Source organism: Phoca vitulina, unplaced genomic scaffold, assembly GCF_004348235.1.
Source record: "Phoca vitulina isolate PV1807 unplaced genomic scaffold, GSC_HSeal_1.0 scaffold12, whole genome shotgun sequence".
Classification (NCBI taxonomy): domain Eukaryota; kingdom Metazoa; phylum Chordata; class Mammalia; order Carnivora; family Phocidae; genus Phoca; species Phoca vitulina.
The window spans coordinates 3,314,568-3,339,503 of NW_022589715.1; positions in this window are offsets into that span (position 1 = coordinate 3,314,568).

Here is a 24,936-nt window from a genome sequence, read left to right on the forward strand (position 1 = left end):
AAAGCTTCTGGTCACCCATCTCCTGCTGAGCAGTTGTGAACTGGGTAAGGTCAGCAGGTGTGTTAGTTTTAAGAGTTTGGGCCAATGCATCTCATCGGATATCTTCATTATATCTACATCTTTCTCTGGCTGTATTTGTTTTTTCATTCCCAGATTCATATTTTGATTTTTTTCAAGCTGACAGAAAGTTAAAAGACTAATACAATGAACATCTTAATGCCCTTAGCCTATATTCGCCATCTCCCTCTTTCTTTCTCTCTTTCTTTCTCTCTCTTTGACATTTTTCCTGAGCAATTTGAAATGTAGTTACAGAAATCATGGCACTTCACCCCTAAATATTACATCATGCATCTCCTAAGGATAAAAACATCATCCTACCAAGAAAATTAACAATACCATCTACTGTCCATATTAAAATGTTCCCAATGGGGACGCCTGGGTGGCTCAGTCGTTAAGCGTCTGCCTTTGGCTCAGGTCATGATCCCAGGGTCCTGGGATCGAGCCCCGCATTGGGCTCCCTGCTTGGCGGGAAGCCTGCTTCTCCCTCTCCCACTCCCCCTGCTTGTGTTCCTGCTCTCACTATCTCTCTCTCTCTGTGAAATAAATAAATAAAATCTTTAAAAAAAATGAAATGTTCCCAATGGAGTGCCTGGGTGGCTCACTTGGTTAAGCATCTGACTCTCAGTTTTAGCTCAGGTCATGATTTCATGGGTCTTGAGATCAAGCCCCCCACAGGGCTCTACACTTAGTGGGGTGTCTGCTTGAGATTCTCTCCCTCTGCCTCTTTCCCCACTTGTGTGCAGTCTCTTTCTCTTTCTCTAAAATAAATAAATAAATCTTCAAAAAAATAAAATGTTCCCACTTACCAAAAATATATTTTTTCCAAAAATATATTTTATAACTTTAAAATACAAGATTCAATGAATGATGAAGCATTGCATTTGATTGTTATGTCTTTTTAGCCTTTTTAAATTTAGAAGTCACATACCGTTATGTTTGTTTGGTTTTTCAAGACATTGTGTTTTGTTTTCTGGAGTACAAGCCATTATTTTGAAGAACAGATTACATTTTGAATTTTCTGATTGCTTTTTTAGGAATGAATTCAAGATAAACACATTTAGAAAGAATAGCAAAGGTGTTATTGGTACTTTTTATTATATCACATTAGAAGCATAAGGTATCAAATTGTCACACTAATAGTAATGCTATTTGATTATTAGTTAAGGAGTTGACTGCCAGATCTCTCTATTCATAAAAGTATATTTCCTCTATAAAATTCAATTAGTAAATAATTTGTGGGGGTGAATCATTGGGTTTGACTGAATATCCTATTCCCTAACCACATTTCGCCTGAAAGTATTAGCATCCACAAAGGATCCTTGCCTAATCTAGTTACTACATTTAGGGTTGCCAATAATGATTTCTTAATTCTACCATTTCTTTTACATTCACTAATTGATATTTTTCTGAAAAGTGCTTTAATTTGTACCCCCCCTCCATACACACACGCACACACACAATCTCACAGGTATCACTACCACCTCATAAATATTTGTATCAGTGTGTTATAGTCCATTTCCATAACTCTTTCATGCTCAAACTGTCCAACTTGAGGCCAGTGGGAGCCCCTTCAAGCTGTCTTCCATGTCATTTTCAAATGACCTTATTGTTCCTGAGCCCCTCTTTGCTTTCTGCCACAGATATTCCAGGCTCACCTTATGTTTTTTCTGCCTCAGACTAGAGGTCAGCCATGTCAGCTATTTGTCAACTGAGTTGCAGTTCTTTTCAGTGGGGAGTGGAATTTAGAAACCAACTCTGGGAACTAGATGTGCTCCTTAGTAATGGGGTGTCATTGCTTTGAGATCCTTTCAGTAGTCACATTATTCTCTCTCTCTCTCTCTCTCTTTGTGCAATTTTCTCATATATTGCTATGCTTTCACTGAGGTAATAACTTTATTACTTTTTTTAAGATATATTTTTAGAGCAGTTTCAGATTTTCAATAATAATGCTTTCTGTACCCATATCCTGAGGTAGATGAGAGGAACAAATAAAATAACATATACCATGCCCTTTGAAAGGTATAAACTGCTATAAAAAACTTAGTGCATCGCCAATGTTATTAGTCATATATGTTAATAGTTGATCTGACATTTGACTTTAGAAACATGCCCAGAAATTTTCTTAGTTTGTCCATATTGCTAGATGTTTATGCTCTTTTGCTTTTAGTTAAAAATACCATTTGAGAATTTAACAGCGTAGTATGTTCAATTTTGCATGCTTCTTATAAAGTTAGAAATTCAAAGTTTGGAGGCCCGCAGTAGCCTAAGGAATAGGCAGGCATTGGCAGATTCGGAATATAAAGGTTTTCACTTTAATGCTGGCCCTTATTGCAATCAGCAAATGAAATTCCTTATCACTTTTCTTACTCCCAGTGAATTCCAATGTGTCAGAGTACTCTCAAAAAGCATTTAGTCATTGTGCAGGTCATAAGACAGGTTATTAATAAGTGATTATTTCTCATAACAAAGCAGCTTGTTGTAATCAACGCTATTGTTTATACTTACAAGAAATGTTCTTCTGTTCAAAATGAAGTTTGTTCCCATTTTTAATAGAGTTTAAGTGTAAGTAATCAGAATGTAAAACTGGGTAAAACAACAAAGAGTGCCTGGCAGGGTTCAAATATCAACCCACAACGTTTTCAAATTTCTCTGTCTCTGATGCTGCTCTAGGTATACACACCCACTGTGAAAGATCATGCTCGTAAAGACCTGACACAGAAACACTAGAAGCATGGAAGCAGAAGAGACCAGAGGGACATAAGAAACACTTGACCCACAAAAAATCAAATTGAGATTTAGCAGGAAACTCCTTGGCCCAAGTTCACAGTGCAAGTCAGCAGAAGAACAGAACTAGAGTCCAGGGTCCCAGACTCCAGGTCCGGTGCTGTCCTGCTATGTGAACAAGAGGTAGACATTGATTAAGTTAAACGATCAAGGGGTAAACAGAATGTAACCTGGTTGGTTGGGTGTGGGGAAAGCAAAAGGACAAAAGGAAGAACATGAACGGATTCTTACCTCATTCACCAGAAATCATGCCCCTAAAATTTGGCTCTTCAAGGCTGTAGTGATTCTGTGATTCTGGCTCACGTTCCTGACATGGAAAGGAATATTCTCTTTCATGTAGATAACCTAATATAAAGACTTTACTGATGCCACCAAGACTGCCAGTCCCTAGGCACTCTGCTGCCTGCAAGAGTATGTTTATTCTCTTATGTTTGTATGCTTGAACAAGGGTGATGCCATGCCCAGACCCTAGAAACGTGCCTAAGAATGATGTTGTCCCTTGATGGCTTTCTCAGCAAACACTGTTGTTCTTAACTCCTAGAAAAGTCAGTAAGAACTGAGTCTCCCCTTCTTTTAGGATGATTAAAGGTCACAGTACAGGGCTGGGGTGGGAGAAAAGAGTATTCTTGTAAAATAAGAAAACAGAAAAAATCTATAAAGAAAATTTTTAATTATATGAAAGGTACATATGTCCAAAACAAAGACAGATTTTTCAATGAAACAATAAATAACAAAAATATATATTAAATGCATTCACTACAAGAAATATCAATTTACTATACACATCACTTGACCGGACTGCACAAAGAGCTCAGATGTTGAAGTTGTTAGGTCCTTGGTACAAATTTGTGACAAAATGTTACATCCTATGGTCTTTATAAAAGTGTTCTGAGAGGGCTCTGTTAAAACACAAAGCACCATGAATGACTGCATTCAGTCTGGAGAGCTGGGAGTGAAAGAAAAACAAGGCGACCAATACAAGATGTTCGGCCAGTTGCATGTAGTTTAATTCATAAGGCCTCACAGGTGATTATAAAATGACTACCTTGATTTTCTTTTTGCAATCACCTACTGAGAATATTAACATAATGACAATTTGTGTGAACCAGGTGAATGGGAAATATTGCATAGAAGGAAGTCAGTATTTTTGAACCCTCTTGGTTCAGTCAGCTTTTAAATCTCACCCAGGGAAATGAGGAGAAGCCTCCAGTTAACCCTACGGTTTAACCCCGGGGAGCAAAGAGAGGTGGGGGTGGCAGTTGAAGAACAAAAGACTGAGGTAAGAGGAACCAGGAAGCCAATCAACAGAGACCAGAGACTTTCTCCCAACAAGAACGTTTTTCTTTGCAAGATGAACTTAAACATTTAGGAAATTCAACAGCAGGTTGAATTTTTTCGGTGACTATTTTAAAAAAATAAAACATGGGAAATAGTCGCACCCCTCAAAATATATGGCTCTTGTAATTTAAAGGAAGTTGTTGTCATAAAATTTAAAGCTTAATGCAACTTTCAACAAAAGGTTTAATTTGGTACCCCTCCACCTACCTCACAGTCCATGAATGGCCTGTTTTCAGCAGTTCTCATTTCTGTTCACACATAAGGTATTAGCTCACTTCCCCCCCGCCGCCGCGCCCCAGTGGCCTCTGGCCCTGAGAGAGACTGTAAGTAATAATGCAGGAAGAGAGCAGTACAGGGCAACCCTTCAGTCTTTCCACTCCCTCTTAGATGTCACACCAGCTCACCCAGCAACTCTCCATTCAGGAAATCCAGTGCAGAAACCAGAAGGTCATGGGCAGAGTCATGAGTCATGAGAATTGGCTAAATTCTGGGACATACTAACAACTACCTTCTCAGGGTGACACTAGAGAAAAGCAGCTGGCTCTAAGAGGCTTCTTGACAATACGGAGTAGGAGTCCAGAATAGTCCGTCTGCACCTTTGCTGTGCATTAGAATCACCTGGAGGAGTTTTTAAAAAATATCCATGCTCAAGTTCACCCCAAACTAATTAAATCAGAATCTGTGAGAGTGGAGGTTGGCCTCGGTATTATTAAAGCCCTTCAGGTAATTGTAATATGAAGTCAAGGGTAAGGACTAGTGTTCTAGAAGATTCAAGGAACAGATACTTAATATAATCTAGTTGCTCATTAAGGGTGGTTTTCTAAGAAAACATTTAATTAGTGGCTAATCAAGGCAGTTGAAATGGAGAATTAACCTCAGGCTTTGTCTTACTGCATTTTTTGAGATCACAGTCAGATACCAATTTATAAAGTGATAGATTGCAGAAGGCTGAGAAAAAGGAAATAATAAAGTGTGTGGGGGAGGTGGGTGAGAGTCAGCCAAAGGGAAGTACCCCAACTGAGAGCAGGGACTGCATCTAGTTCATCTTTGAATTCCCATCACTAACATGGCAAGTCTGCAGAGTGAGTTCACAATAACTACCATGATCAGACTGAATTGTCAAGATAAGCTTCTTTTGGTCTGGGTTTCTCCAGTGGATCTTGATACTAGAGGGTTTTTCCTCCTGAAGCCAGCATCCCTTCAGTAAGCACCTCCTGACAAGGCTGGATAGACATGTTGGGCACATGGAACTGGCTAATAATTTGGTGCCTCTTAAAATGGATATTCACTTTAAATGTTGGCTGGCCATTGTTTAGAAGAAAAGCCAAAGGCTCTTTTTGGGAAGGACAGGACTGAAAAGAGCTGGTGTTAGTAATCTGGCTTTCTAACATTATATGAACAAATTAGCTCTAGACCCAAATTTGCATATAGCATTTTGCAAAACAAAAGCCCTTCAGTTAATTAATCCACCCTACTCAAAGTAATTTTAGTGATAATCTATTGTCATTTAAGCTTTTTGATGGAAGTGTCACCTACACCATCCCTAAGTACTTTATTAATATTCCTACTAATTACATCTGTATTTTCCCTCGAAGAGACTGTAGGAGATAAAATTTGATGCCTATTTTACCTTTCCCTGGTTCCCTGGGGATTTACCTGTGCCCTGCATCTACATAAGTTGGTACCCTCTGGCTGGTGTATCTCTAAATCCACCTTATTTTCCTGATTAATTGCCAATATCAACCACACTATATAGCAGTACCTCAGACATTTCCTGGTTCTTATTGGAGATTTCAGTTCATTGGCAGGCCTCCTACTCATCTTCAAGTTGTCCACTCTGAGACATTGCTTGGATTCCTCAGACTGACTGCAGAACAGTCACCCACTGTTCTTCCTTGGAAACCCTATGCCTCTACCATACTGTAATATTTTAACTGACAAGTCAAGAAGTGGGACAGGCTTCCAGCATGGTTAAAGAAGAACTTGGGTTCCAAATATGTGTGACATCTTACATTTTTTCACTCTGCTCTCCCCATGAGTTGGCCTCATCATCAGAACTGGCTTCTTTCATGGTAGTAAGCTGGCTGCTGACAGCAACCATAACTTACTCCTTCACATATGGCAGATAGAGGAAACGATATCTCGTAATAATTGAAAAAAGAAATCTTGGGTTTTCAGCTGCCTAACCCCATTTCCCAAGAATCCCTTTACCTAAGGAAATGTCACACATTGATTAATTGATGCCTGAATCAGTCGCTGTAGCACTGGAGTTTGGTTTAGACCAGGGGTCAGCACTGCCACAAACTGCGGCAGAGAGAACAAATTGGCCCACAGCCCATTTTTGTAAATAAAATTTTATAGGAACACAGACACACTCGTTTGTTTACTTTCTCTTTGTGGCTACTACAAGGACAGAGGTGAGTAGTGTGACAGACTCTCTGTGGTTCCACGAAATCTAAAATATTTACACTCTGGTCCTTTACAGAAAAAGTTTGCCAATTCCTTGGTTAGTCCAGCTTGGGACCATCCATGAAACTGAGCTTGGGGTCAGTTCCAAAGCAAATGGCTGCTAAATAATGAGGAGGAGAGAGTCTCAAAAGGAATATCTATGTCTTACTAGGACAGAAAAAGGAAGAGAGGTTCCTTGAGGGCACTGAGCAAACTTACTGATTTTCATACTTCGCACAATGCTTTGAATTGAGTTAGGCTCAACAATTATCTGCAGACTTGCTGAATTGAATTGAATTGTTGCCTTCTCTCCTCTTAACTTCCTCTTCCGTTTCCTCTGGGAATGTAGATATTGAATACTCTAGAAATTCTCTTGGGTATAAAGCAAAGTTTCTCCAGCTGCCTCCAGTACCTTGCTGAAGGAAATTAATGGGATGTGACATTGGATTTGTAATGACCACCTCTGTTTATTTGCCCAAGTCAACTGTAAACCATAAAAATACTGCAAAAACTCTAAGAATGGAGAAGGACATCATGTTATATTTTTTAGAGAAGAATAAGACTGAGAATTCTGTAATTATACAGTCAGGAAGGTTTCCTTGTTCTCTTGTTTTTTTCACAGAAAATTTTACAAATATGGGTCAAATTTAAAAGTATATTCTTCCTTTTTTAGTCTCATAGTAAATGAGTATTTTCATGGAGTAACTAAACTGGGTCTGTAAATTTTAGTTTGGAAGATTTCTTAGGCTGCTGAATGATATAATAGTCATTATTTGAAACAAGAATAACGTAAAAAGTACATGTAACAATTTAATGTTTATAGTTCTGCCATGAAGAAACCATACATCTGACTGGAATATTTCTAATATAAATAAAGCACATGTTTTTCAGTTATTTTACTTATTAAAGTGCCAATCGAATCATGAAATCAGTTTGTCAAAATCATTCCTGCTTGGTTATTAGCAGGTATATTTTAGCCTGCTAATTTATCTTTTTCATAAAATACTGATTTTGAAAGGGAAGGGGCTGAAATAATGAGGGAGGATGTAGAGCTGTAAAAGTTGCCTATTAATTGCAATAAAAATTATAACAGTATAAAAATATTTATGTTACCCTCAGACCCAAGGTATTCAATATTATATGTGAATATCAAGTTGAAAATGCAAAAGAAAAATACTTTAATTTTCCAAACAAACTGCATAATTTCATGCTGAAAGCAGAAATTGAATAGATGAGAATTTGATGCTGTAACATACTCCGAGTTCAGAATCCTGCAATTTCTAAGGATTAAAATACTAGGGGACTCAAAGCTGTGCAATTCCATCTGACATTTGGATTTTCATTTACTATTCAGTTTCCTGTTCCATCACTCTAAGGAAACAAGTACTCTCCAACTGCATATTGGAGAAAACTGCTCCTCCATCTCAAATGCATGCTGCGAAGGGAAATGTCCTGCTTCATCACACCTAATTTCTTGTCTTCCTGTTTGGATTATGCATTGCCCACAATGGATTTCAAAACAACCTTGAAATGTTGTGGTATTAGAATCTCATTACCTGATATTTACCACTAATTTCCTTCCATTCAAAATATAATTTTATGTCCTTAATTTCTTAGCATAAACAAACCACTTCCAATACCCACATCTACTTGCACACTGTGGAATTGGTAATAACTCAGATTCAGTTGTTCTAATTCACCATGGCTCTTTAGGGCTGCCTCCAGAGAGGCAAATATTCTGGTTTCCTTGTAAATAGTAACCCACTGTTGCCTGAAGGCTATGTCTGATTTATCTGATTTTACAAAGATATGTAGCCTGTAGCGCTATGGACATTGTTGAAATATTGAAACTTTTACTTTGGTTTACACATTAATTTCCTTAAAAACCACCTTTAGCCTTTTAAAACCATTCACCACTTGGTAATTTTCATGGTTTTCATCCACATTTGTCAAGTTTCTGACTTCCACACATCTTCCACTCTGTTTCTTATTCTTTATTACTGAGAATAAGGGGTTTCAGACAACAGAACTGGGGTTGTTTCACCTATTTTGTAAAACATCAAAGGTCGGGACAAAAATTATGGCACTGTTTTCTTTCTGAGTTGCTTTTTTTCCCACTCCACACCTTACTGAATCTGATCCTCAAGTAGTTATTCATGGACTATGTAGAAAGGTCCTTTTATGTTCAGCTACTATTTACTCATCAAAACTCACTACTCCCTTCTCTCTCCTCCTCTGCTTACCTAGGTCTAAACACTTACTTTGTCCCCAGAAGGAATAATAACAATAGAGGTATGTTAATACTACTTTACAATTTGGATGTCTCTACATCCCAGCATTTTTTTCTACCACAGACATAAAATAAGAGATTATACTGTAGTTGGTAATAATCTTTTCACATGGACTATCACCCAGAAAAAGGCTATAGTCTACTTCTGTTTAAAACTTCACCCACATAAACCAGGAAAAGGAGAGAGCAGTGTCATGGGACCTTTGTCTTTGAAGTTAAACTGAGGTGCAGTTGAAGGGTTTTGATTCCATGCATGTGTATGCCTGTCTCCCTATCTATATGAGAGTGTGGGCACATCTCAGCTGATCCAAGTGACAGAGACAGTGGAGTTAGAACAAAGAAAATGTATCAATAAAGGATGTATCAAGTATGAAGAGGAGAGGACGTATGCAATTTAGCCCTACAGATACGTTAAATGAGTATTAAATGAAGAAATTAACCAGATAAGATAAAGTAGAATTTCTTGCTGACCACAGTAAGAGACCTCTAATGCTACTAAGTCTTGAAGGGAGAAGAACAAGGGCTGATTTAGTGAGATTTTGAAGTCTGGTTTCAGCAGAGAGGCTTGACTAGAATTAAGTAAAGGTGTTGGTGTGACAGTTCAAGGTTGGTAGAATCAGCAAGGTGAAGATTTTGAGGTGAGGGGTTCAAAGAATGTTTGGGAGTAAATAGTCCACTGATACTTTCTACTGAAGATTTAATGAGTCTTTCAGGAAATTTTTAGAATGAATAATAAAGTTATTTGCAACTTTTATATTGCTGGCAAAAGTCTCCTGGAATAATAATATCATGTTGATGTAGATGGTGATAATACTAGATCCTACATTTATGATTTCTGTAATCTGGTAAAACATTTACTGTCTCTGTGTCTCATTTTCCCCATCTGTAAAATGGGGATACTTTTTACCTTGCAGTTTGTGAAGAGTGAATGAGATATTTGTTAGGTTCTGACACAGTACTTGACCTAAGTCATCAACTTCTTATCAGTGCTTATAGTCATCAATGCTATTTTTTCCCCTCTTCCCTAATTTCTGGACTCTGGCTCCAAGGATTCAATCAGCTTTTATTTTTTTATTCTATTTTTTTTAATAACCGGAAGGTTGTACTCTTTGATCACCTTTACCCATTTCTCCTGCCCCTTCCCCTAGCAACCACCATTCTACTGTTTCTATGAATTCAGTGTTTTTAGATTCCACATGTATGTGAGATCATACAGTATTTCTTTGTCTAACTTATTGCCTTTAGCATAATGCCATCAAGTTCCATCCATGTTGTTGCAGATGGTAAGATTTCCATATTTTTATGGCTGAATAGTATTCCATTGTATATGTGTATATCATGTTTTCTTTATCCATTCATCTGCTGATGGACACTTAGGTTGTTCCCATGTCTTGGCTGTTGTGAATAATGCAGCAGTGAACATGGAAGTGCAGATATCTCTTCGTGATGGTGATTTTATTTCCTTTGAACATACACCCAGAAGTGGAATTGCTGGATCATATGATAATTCCATTTTTAATTTTTGAGTAATTTCCATACTGTTTTCCAGAGTGGCTGCACCAGTTTGCATTTCCACCAACAGTATAAGAGGGTTCTCTTTTGTACCCTTTTGCTTTAGCCAGCTTTTAAATCTGACCCAAGAGTTCCTTCCATCTACTTTCCTGCATCCCAGAACTGCTGTAAATAATGACACAACCCTCCCAACCGCTCTTTTACTGGATGTTATAGGAAATTAGAACATGAGATTTTTTTATTTTAAACTTTTAGTTCTAATCATCTTGGGGGAAATAGATGCGAGCAAGTTGTACAAGTTCCAGATAGTTCAGGAAATTTGTGTCATAGTTATTCCCAGATTTATTGAAGCACTCAGGCTGGGCTTTGCTTTTATTTAGCCTGGCCAACCTGTTTCTTAATAGGGTCCCAAGGAGGTTTAATTCATATATTTTTTAAGTTACCTATAGCAGAGCAATGTGCGTACCAACTAAAAGATTGCATATACAAATGAACAATGACCAGACCATACATGACAATAGAAATCTGACCCACAATCTCTGCAGCAACCAATCCAGGAAGCCAAACCACAACTTCTGCAATAATTGTTGGCCCCAAAAGGTCAGGACTTGGTCAATGACTGCGAACTTACCTATTTTTTGCCTTCCACTCAAATCAGAATCATCAAAGAAAGCCAAATATGATCCCTAAACCAAACATATAGATGCTGTGCTTCTAAATTAGCCCACCTTATATGCCAACAGCCTCCAGAGAATACCTAAAGCCTTCCCCATCCCTCCCCCCTTTATTTTTACTATACTGCTTTCCCATTACCCAGCCTATCTTTGAGTTTCTGCCAAATACAAAGACTCCCTAGCTATAACAAACTCTAAATAAATAGCCTCTGCTTGTTCTCATTTAGGTGGTCATTTATTTATACACAATAAACCTTCAGCAAAATCCAGAGTCACCATTCACTTTCAGAGAGCCACTTACTGAATAGATCACTCACGTGTGAGCCCTTGGTTCCCTCTTGTTCTTCCAGCTTTCATTGACTTGACTGTAGTCATCAGGAGCAAGCTACATTCCTGCCAATGGATCTAACCAGAAGTCAGTATTAACATGCAAGGTTTTCTTCATCACCCCAATTAGCAATGTTCATGTTGAAGTCCCACAGAGGGACCCCATGAGTTAAAAAATGTATCTCCAAGAAGTAGGCCCCAGGCAGCAGAGCACAAGAAGGTGACAAAGAAATTTAGCTGATGAAACAGAGCAATCAGTCTCCTACTTACTGAGAGTCAGGCCCTAAGGTTTATGACAAAACATCTGATTTATGCCAGAGAAACACCCAAGTGTCTTCTTAGGTTTGAATAGATATTTTTTATGAGATTTAATTCTCAGAGAAATCCAGTGACATCAATAGTTGAGAAAACCAAAGTTCAAATACATGAGCATGTCCACAGCCAACCAAAAATTATCTGGATGACTACCAAAGACAAAAGCCAGGGCTTCAAGTCCAGATGGTCTATTTGAAGTCTAATGCTCTCTCTGTGACACCCTTACAAAGTACATAGTGTGTGTCCCAAATAACAATTTCACATGAGAAACCAGTGTCAAGCTCATAGAAATGAGGACATATTAAGTTAAATCAACATGTGAAATTAATTAGTTCTTCCATAGGGCAGAGGATCTGTATGCTGTTTGTTTTGACTGCTGCCCTTACCACATTGCTCTATAATCATCAGTCTTCAGAGTCTCCTTGATGTTAGGGACCATGACATTTTTGTTTTTGTGTCTCCAGTCTTAACAGTTTGTAACACATGACAGACACACAGTAAATGTTTGCTGAATAAATGTAGAAATTTTGTGAGGAAGTCAAGAGATTTCAAACCAAGAGCTGTATTTGCACTATCTATGGAAATTGGTCCAGTCAGTTAATCTACCTGGAACTTACTCTAGATTAGTGCTTCTCAACTATTTTCTTCATTATTATTCCCCTAAGGAGTCTTTTTTAAGACATTTTTAAAAATACTCTCTCATAAGATTTTACCACACATATACTATATATCAGTTTATCTAATATATGTATATCTGTGTTTTATACATAAAAAGATTAAGATTTTTTCTTCCTCTCCAAGAACCAGTATTGCCCTCATTGAAAATACATGGCACTACATGGTTGATGTGTATCCCTGCTACAAAATATTATAATTATTTGATTTCCTAAGTTTTGCAAATTATCACAAATGCTGTGTTAGCCTTTAGGGAGGTGAGGAGCTACGTGAAACCCAAAGGGGTAATTCATTGTTAGAATTATAGGATCAGAGTAAGATGAAACTTACTCTGTTCTTATAAAATCAGGCTACTTCTATTCTACACCTGGACACTGACTTTTGACCAGGGATTAAAATCTTCTTGTGGTATTGCTTTCCAGTTTGCACCATCTATCTCCCAGGGGCCCACATGCTGGTAGGCCTCACTCAGAATTGATGTACATTAAAGAAGAGGCTTCCAATCATGAATCAGATCCAAAGTCTCTAAAAGTGAACTCCTCAGCAGGGACTGTAACATTGCAGCTTTAATTTGAACATTCTGATTTTTTCCTACGTATTTATACACATCTTAGGTAGTCTCTTGGCTTAAAATCAAGGAACAAGCATATTCCTACAATGGACTTAATTAATAATTTGTGCCTGGATTTATATTGTATTACAGCTGAATAAGGATTAGAAGAATAATTTGTCCTCCTCAACACAATATGCTGCTCTGAAGTTATATAGGCTCATTTTTACATTCTTATACAATAATTCTCTGAGATTCTTTCTCTCTCTCTCTCACTCTCTCTCTCTCCCTCTCTCATTTTCTCTCTCCCTTTCTCTCTCTTTCTCTCTCTTTCTATTCCTCCCTCCCTCAATTCCTCCCTCTATACCTCCCTCCCTCAGAATTTTCCAGTATGATTGATGGACAAATGGAGTCTACAAATCCAAGCTATATCATAATAGGTCATGATGAAATATTAGAATGATACTGACTTCAAAAATATTACCATGGTAACTAGCAAAATTTGGATTTGAATGCAGTGAGAGAAAATGACTGTCTCTCAACAAACAAAAGAAAAAGTAACAGTCAAGGATATAGAGTGATCTTGCCTCAGTAACCTGCTTAACAAAGCTCTCTGGTAAGGAGTATCACTCAGTAGTAACATTGCCCTTCATTTCCTTGGCACTGAAATGAATAAACAGTGGGACAAAGAAAACAAACTATAGCTGAGTAATAAGCTAATAAATACTCTGGTTATAAAATGTAGTATTTGGTGCTGTGGTCCCAGTGATTGTGCTTTGATTGAACAGATTTCAGTAGGGGTTTAAAATTTTTTAAATGTACTAAAAAGAGAGAAATGTCAAAACCCAGATTTAGTCCATCTCTGGTAATTTTAGTTCATGAAGGTCACAGGTCTCTGCTCAAAATAATTTCAAAGCCTATGCTCCTCTCACCAGACGGCCCTAAATAATGCCAAGTCAGACTAATCCCCAGAAGTTTTCTACAGGTAATCACCTCATTGCCCACTCAATCGGATGGGCTTTCCAAGCATTTCATCTTTTTTTTTTTTTTTCAAGTGTTCAGATTTTCAGATTTGGTTGTACAAATCATTAGAATACGCTTGCCATTAAAAGATATATGTGCTGTTGCATATTTGATGATATTGTTTTGAAGTTGGAACCATCCTGTTTGAAAACAGCAGTTGCCATAGGAACAGGTCTTCCAACTAGATCTTACAAGGAGAAGTATGTCATAAATAATTGGCAATGCCCTGAGGGAGCTGTTAAACACCCAAAGAAAGGCAAGAAAAGAAAAGAAGAGAGATGCCAGAGGACAGCCATAGAGTGACATTCCACAGGGGAAAGGCAAATGCTGTCTAAATACCCTAGATTCCAATTAAGGTAATAAATTAAACTTTAAGATTCCAAATCAATACCTGAAATGCAGTGCTGAGTTAATTCTAATGCAGAGTTAAAAGAAAAGTGGTCATAAATAAAAGACCACAATTGCATTCTGTATTAATAACTTTCCTATCCAGGAGTGAGTTAATGGCACTCAGTTCCCTGTTACATAAATGTAATAACATAACTCAAAAAAAGCATATATTATGGTTCAAAGACTCATTCCTAAATGCACAGATTTCTCTTCAGAAGAGCTGCTCGTCCATAAAGTGCTTGGCAGCCAGGATGCAGGAACCAGCTTAGTGGTGTGATCCAAAGGTGGAGGAAGCGGAATTTAGGCCCTTTGCTCTAGGCTCTTTTCTTTGTTGCAAAGGGTTGACTTTTAATCTTATTTCTTCCTCTCATTTTGTCTTCAAGCCCTCTCCTCTCACATTAATCTCTAGTTCTAGCTCTAGTTATAGCCCTGTTGATTTTGCATAGGAGAAGTTGTCACTTGGGATTGAAATCTAGTTGGAAGGGAACAGAAAGAAAGAACTCTGGCATGTCTGGGGGAGTTCTGCGGAGTCAGAAATGTGTACTGGAGACCTGGCACTCCTATGGAAAAGGGAAGGCTATTTTCAGATGTATTTATTTAAGAGACAGCCCCATAAGGACTCTCTTTACATGGACCGTGCCCTACGTTTAGTTCTCCTTCTCATTCAGGCTCTCATTGGTTCTAGAAGCCTCTCCAGGGGTGGGTTGCTCAGTGGAAACACTAGAGCCAGCAAGCACACAGTCCTTTCCTTAGTTCTCCTTACCACAGCTTTAATAGGCTGGATTATTGTCAGACATAACTCTGCTATATACTAGGGGAACTCAACAAAATTATTCAAGAAAATACAGACCACATATTCATAGACAAGTGTCCAAAGTCCCTGATGGTAAGAGCACTATTGAATCACAAAAGTATCAGAAGGTACTTGTCCCCTCTTTCCTTTTTTGCTGTCTTCACATGGTACGTGTGGTTTACATGAGTCAAGATGCAAACCTGGGTTTTAATCCAAGGGGTATGTTTTCTGTACTGCATAGAAAGAATCATTAAGCCCAATGATTTGGGCAGCAATTAGGGCAACTTTTTTCAATTTAGAGCCAGAAAAAAGGCAGGCAAAAATGGTTCTTTGAAAGGAAAATGCATTACTGGAATTACAAAGAGAAAGAAGAAAAAGGAGGAGGAGGGGGAGGGGAGAAGAAGGAGGAGAAAAAACACTGCAAACTTTTGTAAAGAGTTTTGTAGAAAGACAACTTCCTTAAGTTCTCTACAGTAAAGCCCAGGATATAGAGTGGATGAGGATTCTTTTTTAAGGTCTAGAAACTACAGTTGCAGACCATGTGGCTGACAATTCCTTACATGTACCAGTATGAATGTGTTCAAGTAAGTAAACAGATAAAGCGTACTCTGATCTCAGAAAAAAAGAGAAGAAACCAGAATAAATTAGGCCAAAGATACTGCTGAAGATTAAGAAATCATGATGAAGAATTTCATGAGTTTTCAGAAAGAAAAGACTTGAAAGTACAACATATTAAGTTATTAATTTATTATTATTAAAACTAATTTAAACTTATTAAAATTAATTTTAAATAATGTTTAATTGTGTAGTTCATTCTGTTTCATCTCAGTTTCCTTTACTGGACCCAGCCAGGAGCCTGGGTTTGTGGGGGCTGATTGAGAGCCTGAGGGCCATGGGATCCACCCAGGTGTCCCGGAACCAGCAGGGCAAGCTGAGGTGGAAGGGAGGGAGAAGCCTGGGTTCCCAGAAGCCCACTGGAAGCCGAGTGCTACAGAAGCCACCTGGGATTGCAGGAGGGGCCTGGTGCCACTAGAGCCGACAGGCACTGGGTAAGCTGGGGGCCTGAGTTCCTGGGAGACCCCAGGGAGCCACCCTGGGGCGGGCCATCTCTTGGGTCAACAATGAAGTTGGCACTCACCTCACTCTCCTTCCATGGAGAAGGTAGTCCCTCCATGCTAGGCTGCCAGGGCTTAGAGGATGGGTGATAGAGGTATATAAATCTATTATTCCTACCCTCCTCAATGCATTTTTTTTCTTATTTCTGTACTTCTCCCAGCAGCTATAATACCTCACCTGGAATCCTTGGCTCTTTGATGGTATATTTATGGTTCTAGCACCCAGTGACTACAAAGTCCCTAAGTTTGAAATTCAATGGAAATCAATTTAATACCTAAGAATAGCTATCAGGGGCTGTTTTAATGACTTCCATCCATTAACAGAAGAAGTCAAGAACATGAGTAAAAACCAAAATGTGTGCAGAAATTAGAGAACCACACAGAGGTAACATCTGTCATTTCTGCTTAAACACTTTGTGGACACTGTACAACATATATGAGATAATGATGACCTAAATGGTGTGGCATTAGAAAGAGACATTTTGAAAAAAAAAATGCAGAGTGATTTAGTGATTAAAAGATGATGGAATCTAACTAAGTTCACTTCAATCAAAAGTTTTGAACCCAGGCAATTTGCAAAAAATGATAATTCCATGAATGGAGAAAGAAAAATGGGGAGGTAATGTGTGTTTTGGGGGTAGAATGATTAAGTCAGCCCTTAGGTATGTGTCATCTAATGTGACAATATAGCACAATCATGTGACAATCATAGCACAAAAAGAGGATGGAGCTGGAGACATAACATATGATGTCATCAATAATATAGCTAAAGTTACCTTTAGAGATGATTTATATTTTAAGGCAATATTTTGAAAGCAGAGACTGAACAACAGAATAAATAAAGCTGTTTGAGGTTTTAGTTTAAACAACACTGTCTCTCTTGTAGATAGCATAGAAATAGTTCTGTTTTTATCCAATGTGAAAATCTGTGGCTTTAAATTGGAGGTTCGGGGCCATTTTTGTTTAATGTTTTGATATGATTGAATTTGGCTCTCTATTGCCATTTGTTTTCTTTTAGTCCAATTTTTTTTCCATTTCTTTTTCCTTCCTCCTTTAGGATTAATCAAATATTTTTTGGAATTCAGTTTCAATTCCTCTATTGGCTTCTTAGCTGTACCTCTTTATATTGTATTTTCTTTCTTTTCTTTTTTCTTTTTCTTTTTTTTTATTTTGTTAGTTGTTCTAAGGTTTACAGTATACTTCATTTATTTATCATAATCTACTTTGAGTTAACATTATCCTACATTATATAAAACATGATACATTTACAGCAGCGTGGTTCCATTTACTCCCTACCTTTATGTTTCTGTCATAGGTATTACATATATATGAATAGATTTTATAAATCCCACAACACGGTGTTATAAATTTTGCTATAACAACTGTCATATGTCATGGGACGCCTGGGTGGCTCATCTGTTTGGGCATCAGACTCTTGGTTTTGACTCAGGTCATGATCTCAGGGTTGTGAGCTCGAGCCCCACATCAGTTAGTGCAGACTCTGCTTAAGATTCTCTCTCTCCCTCTCCCTCTGCCCCTCCTCCCTGTGTATACTTGTGCTCTCTCTCTCTAAATTAAATGAATAAATCTTTTTAAAAAAATGAATAAATCTTTAAAAAATACTGTCATTTATCTTTTTTTTAAAATTGAGGAAATAAAACATAAGTATTGTATGTTTATTCACGTTTAGTATGTATAATATTTTTCATTACTTCATATAAAATGGAGTTTCCATTTGATCTCATTTTCCTTAAATATAAAGAACTTACCTTAGCATTTCTTGTAGTGCAGATTAGCTAGAAATGAATTCTCTATGTTTTATCTATCTGAAAAATTTTTTGTTTTTATTCGTGAAGAATTTGTTTTTTGAGAGAGAGTGTGTGAGTGTGAGCAGGGGTGGGGATGGGAGGTGCAGAGAGAGAGAGAATATTAAGCAGGCTCCATGTTCAGCTCGGAGCCTGATGTGGGACTTGATCCCACAACCCTGAGATCATGACCTGAACCGAAATCAAGAGTCACATGCTTCGTCTCCCCCTCCGAACCACGAGAGACGATGGACTCTGAAAAACAAACTGAGGATTCTAGAGGGGAGGGCGTGGGAGGATGGGTTAGCCTGGTGATGGGTATTAAAGAGGGCACGTTCTACATGGAGCACTGGGTGTTATACGCAAACAATGAATCATGGAACACTACATCAAAAACTAATGATGTAGTGTATGGTGATTAACATAACATAATAAAAAAAAAAAGAGTCACATGCTTAAGCAGGCATCCCTTAAAGAATATTTTTGATGGATATAGCATCTCAATTGACAAGTTTTTCTTTTTTTTTCAACACTTTAAAGGTATCATCCCACTTATTCTAACCTTTACTGCTTCTGGTGAGAAGTTTGCCATCAATTTGAAGTAACAAATCATTTTCTCTCTGGCTGCTTTCAAGATTTTCTCTTCATCTTTGGTTTCTAGAGGTTGAAATATATTTCAAAGTGTGGCTTTTCTTTGTCTCTACTCTGATTGAAGTTTACTGAGCCTCATATATGTTTAATTTATATCTTTCACCCTATTTGAGAAACTTTTGCCCATTGTTTCTCTAAATTTTTTCTGTTCTATTATTTATTTCCTCTCCTTCTGGTTGAATTACATATGTACTTGACCAATCAATAATATCCTATGGGTCGCTGAGGATGTTTATTATTTTAATCATCTTTCTCTCTCATCTTCACATTGGATAATTTTTAATGATCCATCCTCAAGTTCAATGATGCATTCCTGTGCAATCTAAAATTTTCTTTTCAGATATTATACTTTTAGTTCTAAATTTTCAATTTTTATATTTTTAGAATTTTAATTTCTCTTTTGAGATTCTCCAGCTGTTCATTCAGCATAACCACATTTTCCTTCAAGTCCTTGAATATGTACATAATGGCTTTTTTAAAATCTTTGTCTGCTAGTTCTAGATTTAGTTTTGATAGACTTTATTTTTCTTGACTATGGGCAATATATTCCTATTTCTTCTCAAGTCTAGTAGTTTTCATTGTATGCATTAGACTATGGACAATGGAGTGTAGGGAGTCTGAGTTATGACTCCATCCTTTAGAGGGTGTTGACTTTTGTTCTGGCAGTTAATCAAATTACTGTGGGATGATGTTGGTTCTGTCAGACTTGGTCCTATGATTTGTTGTGGCAGGTTTTTTTTTTTTTTTTTTGGTTTTGAATTCACAAATGTGGTATGTCCTTTGCCATAGATGTGAAAATATCCTTAAAATATCAAAAATGTGGACATTGTAAGGTCTCTAGCATTGACAGCTCCAGCTACCCAGCAAGGCCTCTCTACTCTGACTGGGCTGGAACTCCAGGGTCTTCCAGAACTACAGAACCTCTAATAATCAGCTGACCTCTTTCAGCTCTGTCTCTGCTAGACCTTATAAATACTTGCCTGCCATATGTGCAGCTCAATCCTTGACCAATTATATATGAGGAACTCCCACACAGATGTTTGGGTCCTCCCTCTGTTCAGCTACCTCCTCTAATATGCTACCCCACAAATTTCAAATATTTAAGGCAGCATGGAATTTTGCTCTGCCTCCTCAACCCAGAAATTCAGCCCACTTTTCTGCTTGGGGTCCATCTTCCTGCTCTACAATAGCCAAGTGCCATAGATGGAAATCCAGGGAAATCTTGGTCAATCACTGGCCTCACACTGTGTGTTTGCCTTTTCTAAAGGATCATAGTCCTATGTTGTCTTCTATTCAGTGTTTGAAAATAGTTACATTATATATTTTGTTCAATTTTGAATTTTTTTTTTAATTGAGAAGGCAAATTACCTTGTTGTGGCCAAAAGCTGAAGTCATCTGGATCTATTTTTTTCTCATAATAGCCATCAGCCCTTAATATATTATATATATTAGTTTATTTTCTTATTATAAGTCTTGCCCCATTGCATCTTGATGGAAAGATCCAAGAGAGCCAAATTTCGTCTACTGTTTAATGCTCTAACCACCTCATCTAGAATAGTAACTAACACATGTGAGGTTTTTTTAAAGTCACACTTGGATGGGATAAGTGGGTGATGGACATTGGGGAGGGTGTGTGTTGTAATGAGCACTGGATATTATATTAGACTGATGAATCACAGACCTGTAACCCTGAAACAAATAATACATTTTATGTTAATTCATTGAATTTAAATTAAAAAGACAAAAAAGATAAAAATAAATAAAAATAAAAATCACTCATTGTTCAAGAATGGGTGAACAAATTCTGTAATCTCATTCCATAATCTCATGTCCATAATCTCACATATTCTCAGTAAATTGGCATTTTAAAGCAATATTACAAATTTTCAGTTTGTTTCTATAATTGTGAAACAAAGATCTCTAAACTGGTATATCTCACCTGACAACTGTCACCAATATTTAATTCTCAGAGTAGTGGCGGTGTCCTTGTAGGGTTTGTTTATATCCACCATTGTTTGCCACATTCCAAGTTCACCATTTTATTATAAAATGTATCATACCTACAAATATGGATGTGTGTATACTAGTGTACATATTGTTTTGTATAGTTTCAATAATAATAGTAAAACCTATGAACCAACCACCCTAATCATGAAACTATCCATTACCATTAACTTTGAGGATCCCTGTGTGCCCTTCTTGATTTCATTACCTTCCCTCTCCCTTAAGTGGATTCAACTACAATTCTAATTTTTATGTTAATTATTCTTTTGCTTTTATTTTTAGTTTTGTGTGTTATATATGAACACATATTTGTATTGTTTGCTTTTTTATAATTTTGATCTGACATTTATTGTAGGTAGTCTGTGATTTTCTCTTTCTACTAAGTACTATTTTTGAGATTCTTACATGCTAATGCATGTAGCTATGATTTCATTTTCTGTAATACACCAACACATGAGTATACTGTAATATAATTACCCATCCTACTGTTGATGAGCATTTGGACTGCTTCCAGTTTTTTGCCATTACAACGATTCTTCTTAGGATGATCTTATACATGTCTTCAGATATAACATGCAACAGTTTCTAAGAGGTATATTTATACCTAGTAGTGGAATTTTTTAGGTCTTTGGTATGGAAATGTTAAATTTAAAAGATGATTTTAAATAGTTTTCCAAAGAATCTGTTCCAGTATACACTCCAAAATGCAGCTCATAAGGGTTCCCATTGCTCATTATACTTACCAATATTTAGCACTATCAGATTTATAAATTATAGCCACTCTGGTGTGTGAAATGTTATTTTATGATGCTTAATTTGCCTTCTCCTGATTACAAATAAGGTCGAATATATTTTCCTGTTTGCAAGCCATGCATATTTCCCCACTGCAAAATGTCTATACATATCTATTGCCCATTTTTTTTCTATTATGTTGCTTCCTCTTGTTGATTTATAGGTATCTTTATATAGTATGGATACTAATAATCTCTTTATTATAATGTTTATCAAATAGCTTCTCCAAGTCTGTGGCTTCTTTTTCCCCTCTTCTTAAAGGTTACTTTTGAAGGACAGAAGTTGTTAATTTGAATGTAATCAAATTTCTCAGTCTGTACTCAGCTCTTTTGTGAAAAGGATCATTTGTGTCTTGTTTAAAAATCCTTCTATACCCCAAGTATAAGTTCCTCCTCTCAAGTTCTTTTCCAAAATGTTTACAATTTCACCTCATGGAAGTCCTTGTCTGAACTGGATTTGGCTTTTGTATATATGAGGAGGGGATCCATTTTCATTTTTCCATATGGATAAGTAGTTTTCCCAAATGTCATTTATTGGATAGCTCTTGCTTTACTCTCTGTTCTGCAACACCAACTTGTTTAATTATCAAATTTCCATATATCAGCATGAGTCAATTTTTAAGCCCAGTATTCTGTTCTATTGTCCTATTTCAGCTAACAGATCTCCTTTTTAAGGTGCCGCTGTGAGCATAGTCCCACTCTGTAGATTTTTTTAGTCTCTTTGCCTTTTTAGATTTTCTGGCTTTAACTGTCAGTTTTATATTCACAAGAAAGAGAGCCTGCCTAATGGGCCCTAGTCAATGAAGTATCTACTCCAAGTTCCCTAATGGATGGTAGGGATCAGGATCTTCCCCAAGCACAGAGAGGGCTCTGCCTCCAGAGAGGGTGAAACTATTGTGGGAAAGGGAGCCAACCCAGGGCTTTCTGTTCTGAGGATGTCAAAGCATGATCCTATAGCCATATGCAGTTACAAAATAGCACGACTAAATTCTTTTCAGAAACTGCTCACCAAAGAGCCCAAAAATAATTATGAGAATGAAATATTCTTTGCTTACCAACAAGACAAAGATTTATTCAAATTATAATTGATAATATTCGAAAGGACACAATGGAAGAAGCACGCATGCATTGATGGTAAGAAGTGAATTCTATACAACTTTTCCACAGAGCAAATTAACAGTATTTGTCAAACACTTTAGAAAGTATGTACCCCATAAAAGAGTAATTCTAAGACATTATCTTATGAGAATAATCATATATTTATGAAAAGATGTCCTAGGTCAAGTTCTTCATAAGCAGAGTGCAAGACAAAGATTTATTCCAAGTGATTTATTAAAGAAATGCTCCCAGGGGAAAGCAGTAAGCAAGCAGAAGAAGCAGGAGTGGGAAGAGAGGAAACAAAGCAAGGGTGTAGTTGTAGGTAAAGCTTCAGGCAGGCTTCAGCTAATCCCTCAGGGAAACTGAAGTTGAAGTCATGCCTCAGAGTTGTCCCACCAGAGGCAAAGCTCCTGTGCAGTCATATCTGGACACCTGTGCATCATTGTTTCAACATTGAATTTCCCAGGCACTTAATGATGTTGTTACAACAGGTGTATATTCCAGTTAATTAAAATAGCAAAACAAAACAAAATTAAACTGAAACAAGTATTTAATAGTTAAAAGTGGTAAAGATAATAACATAATATATGATCATTAAATATCTAGTTCTTTAAGAAAATGGCAAAATTCTCATAATATATTTTTAAAAATCAGAATATAAAACTATGTGTATATATATTATGAGGCAAATTATATTATAAATAGATGATAGAGATAGAGAAATAGGAACACATATGCAGGAATAGTTATATTTTCTACCCTATACTCCATACTTTCACAATTATTTACTATTATAAGTACACACTACATTTTTGGGGAAAGAGTGAAAGCAAATGAGAAAGCAAGAGAAAGAGAGATCTCTTTACATTTACATTAACATGTATAAATGTAAATATGCAAATTGCATCAAACTGAATGCCATTCCCTCCTGGGCTGCTGTTACTTGGAAGCTATTTGGGTTTCTTCTCTCACCTCAACTCCAGTATCTGGCTACCTGTTCCCTGTGTCTTGGGGCAATGCCTATACCACAGCCTGTGATGTAGACACCCTCATGATTCTAAATGCTGTGGCCATGAGTGTGTGTGTGTGTGGGTGCGTGTGTCTACATGCCTTAATTTCCACAGCATAAATCAACAGAACTGTCCTGTGCCCTACATTGGAAATTGTGACTGAGAACCATTGTCATAGGTGATGCTGGAGAATATTGGACAACTTTAGAAAGCCCTGAGTGAGCTACAGGGGGAGAACTGAGCTGCTTCAGGTAACTGCTAGCCGAAGGAAGGGCATCTGAGCTGCCATCTCTCTGTGGACCATCTCACAGTTGCTGGTGCACAACTCCACAGGAGAAACACTGGGGAGTCCCCTAGGGCAGCTCCATGCATGAGCCAGTACCATCCCTGCACTCAAGGCATCTCTTTCAAAAGGCTACATATTTGCGCTTTCTAATCTGTTATTTTAAGTCAAGTAAAAGCATTACTTAAACTAAAGGCCAAACCATTTTATCTTAAAATTAGTTTCAAAGGGTGCCTGGGTGGCTCAGATGGTTAAGCGTCTGCCTTCAGCTCAGGTCATGATCCCAGGGTCCTGGGATCGAGCCCCACATCAGGCTCCTGGCTCAGCGAGGAGCCTGCTTCTCCCTCTCCCTCTGCCTCTCTCCCTGCTCATGCTTTCTCTCTCTCTCTCTCTGTATCTCTGTGTCTCAAATGAATAAATAAAAAAAAATCTTTAAAAAAAAAATTAGTTTCAAAAACTTCCTCTACCTGAAATATGTCCTTCACATTTGTATGTCTCAGAATTGGCCAAATGAATTTTTGTGTAAACTCATAATATGTGGCTGAAATTGAGATGAAGCATGAGAAATTTCAGCAAATGGGACTTTATATATACATATATATATGTGTATATATATACATGAGAGAGGAAATAGGAGTTTTAAATGAAAAGGACTTTTCCATCCATAAACATAGGGTTAGCACTTTCATATTACTGTACAATCCATTTAACATCCTTGGGTAACATAAAAAAAACTTTATCATCCATGGCTTATATCTATTTCAAACAAAATTTTTCTGATTTCTTATTTTAAAATAAATTCTAGATTGTATCAGAATATGCAATAACATACACATACATATAAGACCATCCACATTCCTTACATTGGGTTATATTTTCCTGTATTTATAGTCCTTACAGTAGAGCAACATCTGAAAAATCATGTGAAACTATAAATTAATGTTAAAAATCACATTTTTGTTATTTTTGTTTTATTTCTCTCAACTAAAATCAATATTCT